Source organism: Drosophila willistoni (assembly GCF_018902025.1).
Source record: "Drosophila willistoni isolate 14030-0811.24 chromosome XR unlocalized genomic scaffold, UCI_dwil_1.1 Seg144, whole genome shotgun sequence".
Lineage (NCBI taxonomy): Eukaryota > Metazoa > Arthropoda > Insecta > Diptera > Drosophilidae > Drosophila > Drosophila willistoni.
In genome coordinates this window covers 8,678,029-8,688,214 of record NW_025814057.1, presented here as the reverse complement: position 1 = coordinate 8,688,214, position 10,186 = coordinate 8,678,029, and positions in this window count along the sequence as shown.

The window sequence follows — 10,186 nt, the reverse complement described above, 5'->3', positions numbered from 1 at the left end:
TGAAAAAAATTAAGGAAAAGTCTTTGTTAAACGTTATACTGGAGCATGCACATCTCCCCCAGAAATTGCGTATTGAGTTTTTATTAGTTTATAAAATATTTTATTTAAACGGCATTCAAAAAATTAAGGAAAAATCGTTGTTACTGGAGCCTCTCCCGAACTTGCACACGTTTTCGAGAATGCGCATCGCCCGCAGTTGTTGCATATTGAGTTAAAATTGGGTTTTAATCAATAATTTATGTGGGCTTCAAAAAAATTAAGGAAAAAGTCTAAGGTTATACGTTTAAACATTATTTCAGCTATTTTGTTCTGCTTTTAAACGCTTTAAGGAAATGTTTGAGGATTAAAATCCCTTTAAGTGGGTTTAAAAATAAAAGGGAAAATAAAATTAGATGTTTGCGTGTTGAAGGTAAGCAACTGAATGAACGTATTCCTGGTCCTATTCCAGCTTTTATAGAAGTTGGAAAGCTGTAAAGTCATTGCCTACTAGAGCTGTTTAACTTTCGATAACAGTGTATCGTTTCGTTATCGATAAACCAATTGTTTAAAACTTTCGATTGATCTTTCTATCGATATAGATTACAATCGTTAGCAATTTGGTCGTACTTATAAGTTTAAACGCAAAACTCTGAATTTTTTATAAGACTTTTTTTTTCCTCTCCTTTTCCTTCTATAGTTGATTTTTAACCTTTTGGGATTACGCTACAGTCGAGATGAAAAGGGTGTTTCGACTTTTTAAAGATATGAGTAAAAGTGATAAAAGATTTTCACAATGGGAACATTTTAACACAAGGTCAGAGTAGAAGTTGCACATTGAGTTAATATTTTTTAATTCAATATGTTACTTTAACGGAATTCAAAAAATTAAGGAAAAATCGTTGTTACTGGAGCCTCTCCCGAACTTGCACACGTTTTCGAGAATGCGCATCGCCCGCCGAAATTGCGTATTGAGTTTATATTGGTTTATGAAATATTTTATTTAAACGGGATTCAAAAAATTAAGGAAAAATCGTTGTTAGTGGAGCCTCTCCCGAACTTGCACACGTTTTCGACAATGCGCATCGCCCGCCGAAATTGCGTATTGAGTTTTTCTTGGTTTATAAAATATTTTATTTAAACGGGATTCAAAAAATTAAGGAAAAGTCTTTGTTAAACGTTATACTGGAGCCTCTGGCAAACTGGCAAACGTTTTTGACAATGCGCATCGCCCGCCGAAATTGCGTATTGAGTTTTTCTTGGTTTATAAAATATTTTATTTAAACGGGATTCAAAAAATTAAGGAAAAGTCTTTGTTAAACGTTATACTGGAGCCTCTGGCAAACTGGCAAACGTTTTTGACAATGCGCATCGCCCGCCGAAATTGCTTATTGAGTTTATATTGGTTTATAAAATATTTTATTTAAACGGGATTCAAGAAATTAAGGAAAAATCGTTGTTACTGGAGCCTGTCCAGAACTTGCACATGTTTCGACAATGCGCATCGCCCGCCGAAATTGCGTATTGAGTTTTTCTTGGTTTATAAAATATTTTATTTAAACGGGATTCAAAAAATTAAGGAAAAGTCTTTGTTAAACGTTATACTGGAGCCTCTGGCAAACTGGCAAACGTTTTTGACAATACGCATCGCCCGCCGAAATTGCGTATTGAGTTTTTCTTGGTTTATAAAATATTTTATTTAAACGGGATTCAAAAAATTAAGGAAAAATCGTTGTTACTGGAGCCTCTCCCGAACTTGCACACGTTTTCGAGAATGCGCATCGCCCGCCGAAATTGCGTATTGAGTTTTTCTTGGTTTATAAAATATTTTATTTAAACGGGATTCAAAAAATTAAGGAAAAGTCTTTGTTAAACGTTATACTGGGGCCTCTGGCAAACTGGCAAACGTTTTTGACAATGCGCATCGCCCGCCGAAATTGCGTATTGAGTTTTTCTTGGTTTATAAAATATTTTATTTAAACGGGATTCAAAAAATTAAGGAAAAGTCTTTGTTAAACGTTATACTGGAGCCTCTGGCAAACTGGCAAACGTTTTTGACAATGCGCATCGCCCGCCGAAATTGCTTATTGAGTTTATATTGGTTTATAAAATATTTTATTTAAACGGGATTCAAAAAATTAAGGAAAAATCGTTGTTACTGGAGCCTCTCCCGAACTTGCACACGTTTTCGAGAATGCGCATCGCCCGCCGAAATTGCGTATTGAGTTTATATTGGTTTATGAAATATTTTATTTAAACGGGATTCAAAAAATTAAGGAAAAATCGTTGTTAGTGGAGCCTCTCCCGAACTTGCACACGTTTTCGACAATGCGCATCGCCCGCCGAAATTGCGTATTGAGTTTTTCTTGGTTTATAAAATATTTTATTTAAACGGGATTCAAAAAATTAAGGAAAAGTCTTTGTTAAACGTTATACTGGAGCCTCTGGCAAACTGGCAAACGTTTTTGACAATGCGCATCGCCCGCCGAAATTGCGTATTGAGTTTTTCTTGGTTTATAAAATATTTTATTTAAACGGGATTCAAAAAATTAAGGAAAAGTCTTTGTTAAACGTTATACTGGAGCCTCTGGCAAACTGGCAAACGTTTTTGACAATGCGCATCGCCCGCCGAAATTGCTTATTGAGTTTATATTGGTTTATAAAATATTTTATTTAAACGGGATTCAAGAAATTAAGGAAAAATCGTTGTTACTGGAGCCTGTCCAGAACTTGCACATGTTTCGACAATGCGCATCGCCCGCCGAAATTGCGTATTGAGTTTTTCTTGGTTTATAAAATATTTTATTTAAACGGGATTCAAAAAATTAAGGAAAAGTCTTTGTTAAACGTTATACTGGAGCCTCTGGCAAACTGGCAAACGTTTTTGACAATACGCATCGCCCGCCGAAATTGCGTATTGAGTTTTTCTTGGTTTATAAAATATTTTATGTAAACGGGATTAAAAAAATTAAGGAAAAATCGTTGTTACTGGAGCCTCTCCCGAACTTGCACACGTTTTCGAGAATGCGCATCGCCCGCCGAAATTGCGTATTGAGTTTTTCTTGGTTTATAAAATATTTTATTTAAACGGGATTCAAAAAATTAAGGAAAAGTCTTTGTTAAACGTTATACTGGGGCCTCTGGCAAACTGGCAAACGTTTTTGACAATGCGCATCGCCCGCCGAAATTGCGTATTGAGTTTTTCTTGGTTTATAAAATATTTTATTTAAACGGGATTCAAAAAATTAAGGAAAAGTCTTTGTTAAACGTTATACTGGAGCCTCTGGCAAACTGGCAAACGTTTTTGACAATGCGCATCGCCCGCCGAAATTGCTTATTGAGTTTATATTGGTTTATAAAATATTTTATTTAAACGGGATTCAAAAAATTAAGGAAAAATCGTTGTTACTGGAGCCTCTCCCGAACTTGCACACGTTTTCGAGAATGCGCATCGCCCGCCGAAATTGCGTATTGAGTTTTTCTTGGTTTATAAAATATTTTATTTAAACGGGATTCAAAAAATTAAGGAAAAGTCTTTGTTAAACGTTATACTGGAGCCTCTGGCAAACTGGCAAACGTTTTTGACAATGCGCATCGCCCGCCGAAATTGCGTATTGAGTTTTTCTTGGTTTATAAAATATTTTATTTAAACGGGATTCAAAAAATTAAGGAAAAGTCTTTGTTAAACGTTATACTGGAGCCTCTGGCAAACTGGCAAACGTTTTTGACAATGCGCATCGCCCGCCGAAATTGCGTATTGAGTTTTTCTTGGTTTATAAAATATTTTATTTAAACGGGATTCAAAAAATTAAGGAAAAGTCTTTGTTAAACGTTATACTGGAGCCTCTGGCAAACTGGCAAACATTTTTGACAATGCGCATCGCCCGCCGAAATTGCGTATTGAGTTTTTCTTGGTTTATAAAATATTTTATTTAAACGGGATTCAAAAAATTAAGGAAAAGTCTTTGTTAAACGTTATACTGGAGCCTCTGGCAAACTGGCAAACATTTTTGACAATGCGCATCGCCCGCCGAAATTGCGTATTGAGTTTTTCTTGGTTTATAAAATATTTTATTTAAACGGGATTCAAAAAATTAAGGAAAAGTCTTTGTTAAACGTTATACTGGAGCCTCTGGCAAACTGGCAAACGTTCTTGACAATGCGCATCGCCCGCCGAAATTGCGTATTGAGTTTTTCTTGGTTTATAAAATATTTTATTTAAACGGGATTCAAAACATTAAGGAAAAGTCTTTGTTAAACTTTATACTGGAGCCTCTGGCAAACTGGCAAACGTTTTTGACAATGCGCATCGCCCGCCGAAATTGCGTATTGAGTTTTTCTTGGCTTATAAAATATTTTATTTAAACGGGATTCAAAAAATTAAGGAAAAGTCTTTGTTAAACGTTATACTGGAGCCTCTGGCAAACTGGCAAACGTTTTTGACAATGCGCATCGCCCGCCGAAATTGCGTATTGAGTTTATATTGGTTTATAAAATATTTTATTTAAACGGGATTCAAAAAATTAAGGAAAAGTCTTTGTTAAACGTTATACTGGAGCCTCTGGCAAACTGCGCAATGCGCATCGCCCGCCGAAATTGCTTATTGAGTTTATATTGGTTTATAAAATAGTTTATTTAAACGGGATTCAAAAAATTAAGGAAAAATCGTTGTTACTGGAGCCTTTCCCGAACTTGCACACGTTTTCGAGAATGCACATCTCCCCCAGATGTTGCATATTAAGTTAAAATTGGGTTTTAATCAATAATTTAAGTGGGCTTCAAAAAAAAATTAAGGAAAAAAGTCTAAGGTTATACGCTTTAACTTTTTTTTTTGCTATTTTGTTCTGCTCTTAAACGCTTTAAGGAAATGATTGAGGATTAAAATCCCTTTAAGTGGGTTTAAAAAAAAAAGGAAAATAAAATTAGATGTTTGCGTGTTGAAGGTAAGCAACTGAATGAACGTATTCCTGGTCCTATTCCAGCTTTTATAGAAGTTGGAAAGCTGTAAAGTCATTGCCTACTAGAGCTGTTTAACTTTCGATAACAGTGTATCGTTTCGTTATCGATAAACCAATTGTTTAAAACTTTCGATTGATCTTTCTATCGATATAGATTACAATCGTTAGCAATTTGGTCGTACTTATAAGTTTAAACGCAAAACTCTGAATTTTTTATAAGACTTTTTTTTTCCTCTCCTTTTCCTTCTATAGTTGATTTTTAACCTTTTGGGATTACGCTACAGTCGAGATGAAAAGGGTGTTTCGACTTTTTAAAGATATGAGTAAAAGTGATAAAAGATTTTCACAATGGGAACATTTTAACACAAGGTCAGAGTAGAAGTTGCACATTGAGTTAATATTTTTTAATTCAATATGTTACTTTAACGGAATTCAAAAAATTAAGGAAAAATCGTTGTTACTGGAGCCTCTCCCGAACTTGCACACGTTTTCGAGAATGCGCATCGCCCGCCGAAATTGCGTATTGAGTTTATATTGGTTTATGAAATATTTTATTTAAACGGGATTCAAAAAATTAAGGAAAAATCGTTGTTAGTGGAGCCTCTCCCGAACTTGCACACGTTTTCGACAATGCGCATCGCCCGCCGAAATTGCGTATTGAGTTTTTCTTGGTTTATAAAATATTTTATTTAAACGGGATTCAAAAAATTAAGGAAAAGTCTTTGTTAAACGTTATACTGGAGCCTCTGGCAAACTGGCAAACTTTTTGACAATGCGCATCGCCCGCCGAAATTGCGTATTGAGTTTTTCTTGGTTTATAAAATATTTTATTTAAACGGGATTCAAAAAATTAAGGAAAAGTCTTTGTTAAACGTTATACTGGAGCCTCTGGCAAACTGGCAAACATTTTTGACAATGCGCATCGCCCGCCGAAATTGCGTATTGAGTTTTTCTTGGTTTATAAAATATTTTATTTAAACGGGATTCAAAAAATTAAGGAAAAGTCTTTGTTAAACGTTATACTGGAGCCTCTGGCAAACTGGCAAACATTTTTGACAATGCGCATCGCCCGCCGAAATTGCGTATTGAGTTTTTCTTGGTTTATAAAATATTTTATTTAAACGGGATTCAAAAAATTAAGGAAAAGTCTTTGTTAAACGTTATACTGGAGCCTCTGGCAAACTGGCAAACGTTTTTGACAATGCGCATCGCCCGCCGAAATTGCTTATTGAGTTTATATTGGTTTATAAAATAGTTTATTTAAACGGGATTCAAAAAATTAAGGAAAAATCGTTGTTACTGGAGCCTCTCCGAACTTGCACACGTTTTCGAGAATGCGCATCGCCCGCCGAAATTGCGTATTGAGTTTATATTGGTTTATGAAATATTTTATTTAAACGGGATTCAAAAAATTAAGGAAAAATCGTTGTTAGTGGAGCCTCTCCGAACTTGCACACGTTTTCGACAATGCGCATCGCCCGCCGAAATTGCGTATTGAGTTTTTCTTGGTTTATAAAATATTTTATTTAAACGGGATTCAAAAAATTAAGGAAAAGTCTTTGTTAAACGTTATACTGGAGCCTCTGGCAAACTGGCAAACATTTTTGACAATGCGCATCGCCCGCCGAAATTGCGTATTGAGTTTTTCTTGGTTTATAAAATATTTTATTTAAACGGGATTCAAAAAATTAAGGAAAAGTCTTTGTTAAACGTTATACTGGAGCCTCTGGCAAACTGGCAAACATTTTTGACAATGCGCATCGCCCGCCGAAATTGCGTATTGAGTTTTTCTTGGTTTATAAAATATTTTATTTAAACGGGATTCAAAAAATTAAGGAAAAGTCTTTGTTAAACGTTATACTGGAGCCTCTGGCAAACTGGCAAACGTTTTTGACAATGCGCATCGCCCGCCGAAATTGCTTATTGAGTTTATATTGGTTTATAAAATATTTTATTTAAACGGGATTCAAAAAATTAAGGAAAAATCGTTGTTAGTGGAGCCTCTCCCGAACTTGCACACGTTTTCGACAATGCGCATCGCCCGCCGAAATTGCGTATTGAGTTTTTCTTGGTTTATAAAATATTTTATTTAAACGGGATTCAAAAAATTAAGGAAAAGTCTTTGTTAAACGTTATACTGGAGCCTCTGGCAAACTGGCAAACGTTTTTGACAATGCGCATCGCCCGCCGAAATTGCGTATTGAGTTTTTCTTGGTTTATAAAATATTTTATTTAAACGGGATTCAAAAAATTAAGGAAAAGTCTTTGTTAAACGTTATACTGGAGCCTCTGGCAAACTGGCAAACGTTTTTGACAATGCGCATCGCCCGCCGAAATTGCTTATTGAGTTTATATTGGTTTATAAAATAGTTTATTTAAACGGGATTCAAAAAATTAAGGAAAAATCGTTGTTACTGGAGCCTCTCCCGAACTTGCACACGTTTTCGAGAATGCGCATCGCCCGCCGAAATTGCGTATTGAGTTTTTCTTGGTTTATAAAACATTTTATTTAAACGGGATTCAAAAAATTAAGGAAAAGTCTTTGTTAAACGTTATACTGGAGCCTCTGGCAAACTGGCAAACGTTTTTGACAATGCGCATCGCCCGCTGAAATTGCTTATTGAGTTTATATTGGTTTATAAAATAGTTTATTTAAACGGGATTCAAAAAATTAAGGAAAAATCGTTGTTACTGGAGCCTTTCCCGAACTTGCACACGTTTTCGAGAATGCACATCTCCCCCAGATGTTGCATATTGAGTTAAAATTGGGTTTTAATCAATAATTTAAGTGGGCTTCAAAAAAAAATTAAGGAAAAAGTCTAAGGTTATACGTTTAAACATTATTTCAGCTATTTTGTTCTGCTCTTAAACGCTTTAAGGAAATGATTGAGGATTGAAATCCCTTTAAGTGGGTTTAAAAAAAAAAGGGAAAATAAAATTAGATGTTTGCTTGTGGAAGGTAAGCAACTGAATGAACGTATTCCTGGTCCTATTCCAGATTTTATAGAAGTTGGAAGGCAGTAAAGTCATTGCCTACTAGGGCTGTTTAACTTTCGATAACAGTGTATCGTTTCGTTATCGATAAACTAATTGGTTAAAGGTAAATATTTACTTACGTTTCTCGGGCCCAAAACAGCCTTAAACTACATAAATTAGACATCAAATGAGCGAGAAAAATTTCACGAGAACGACTTTAGGTGCGCCTTGGCGATTTATTATGTAGTTTTTGTGTAATTAACAAAAGATAAATTGTGTTTAAGCGGGATTATAGCTAAAAGTAGCTATTTCCGGCTAAACGAAGCTGACAAATTTAGAGATAGTGTTGCTAAATGCCAAATTTCGGATACTCGAATACGCGGGCGTTTTGAAACTTTTGTTAGCACTATTCTCAACAAACGAAAATATTGTTGAGTTTACAATATTTCTTGATTTTAGAGATCAAATATAGTTGAGAATACAATATTCGGCTCCAAGAGCAGTCGAATATTCCCTAATTCAGAGTAAAATATTTGGCTGCCAGGGCGGTCAAACAACGCGCCATATAAAAAATAGCATTTGCCAACACTAAAATCTCGCTTTAGCCGATTTTTTTTTTACTTTTCAACACTGAAATCTCGAGTAGCTTAAGTAAATATTTACCAAATAATTTATTTAAACGGGATTCAAAAAAATTAACCATGACATCAAATCAAATTGGTATTAATCGTTATGCTCTGTCCAAAAAAGATGAAGGGAGAGAAGAGCGACAGGAGAATTTGATGCATTTTAGGAATCATATTTCTTTAAAAGGTCGGGGAAAGAGCAAACTAAAATGAACTCGTGTAGGGTATTTTAAACATCGGCCACATCAACTTGCAATGTTTGCAGTGATTTTTAATTTCCTTTAAAATGTAGTTTGCAAAGCCTTGTAATGCGATATATGTATTTTATATATATATATTTGCCAATTTTTTGTTTTGTTTTTGATTTTGCTTGGTTGGTTCCCATCATAAACTTGTCGACTGGTTTCCTTTTTGGCCACTGCGATCGCTCCGTTTCTGTCAGTCAGTCAAGTCAGCGAGACCAAAATTGTGATTTTCTTCTTTCTTTTTTAGTTATTTTGTTTTTATATTTTTTTTCGTAATTTTATTTTGATTTCATTTTTGGGGAGGTTGGGTTTGAGGTTTTTTTTTTTTTTTTTTGGGTTGGTATGTGGGTCAAGATGCGACACTTGGGAGCTCAGCAGCAAACATAATGTCTTGATGTATTACAAAAGTCGGGTAGGTAGCTCCTCTTCCTCCCTCTCTCTCTCTCTCTCTATCTTCTTCTCGCTCTGAAACGATAAGGCGTGCAAAAAAGCTGTGATTATGTGTTGTAAGCAAAATGTATTTATTATCGTCCAAGAGAAATATGATTCGCAATTACAGACGAAGTGGACTGGGTTGGCATTAAGGTAAGAGACTTTAATATCCTCGACAATGAGGCTAAAGGAATGTGTCTGGGAGATGAATTAATGACCCACTAAAAAAGCATTAAAACGGACCAAGCACAAAACTGCAGAAGTTACCAGCGAGTTGAATTAAAATTATAGATCTCTCTTTTGTAACATGAAAATGATGGAATGATTTCAGTCCGAGTTCATTTTGATTGAGTTTCAATTGACCAAGCCCAAGGGTGTGGAATAATTTGGTCTTGGAGGAGAAAATACGCAAATCCGACCCTGAAAATGTGTTTCAAACGAATAAATCTTTGTCTAATGCCAATTACAACGGACCAACTAATTGTATAACCTTATATGTATAGTATTAAGGTCTAATTGTAAGTGGCATGGCGCCAATGGGGACTTGAAAGTGACACAAATCGAGATTTATATCAATTGCAAATTGTTCTCGTTACAACTAATTGCATTAAAGTAATAAATTCTCATATTAATTATATTAACATATTCCCAAAGACAAGTTCCAACTGTACCCCCTACCTCTTAATAATTACAATATCAAAGAGTTTTTTCCCTTGAACATTTAAAAGGTTTCAATCAAAATCATTAGATGCAAGCACACCTTTCGAGGGTGAAGTGGGGGGAGACCTCTATGTATTGCATAAATGCTCAAATCAAAAAGTTAAAAAAAAAATAATAAAAAAAAAAAACTTTCTACAATTATTTTTCAAAAAAGAAACAAAATGTATTGAACTTTTTCTTCTACTTCACGCTGATTTACGCAACTTTCACGGACGGCTACAACAACCACAGACAAACAAAAAACGAAAGAAGA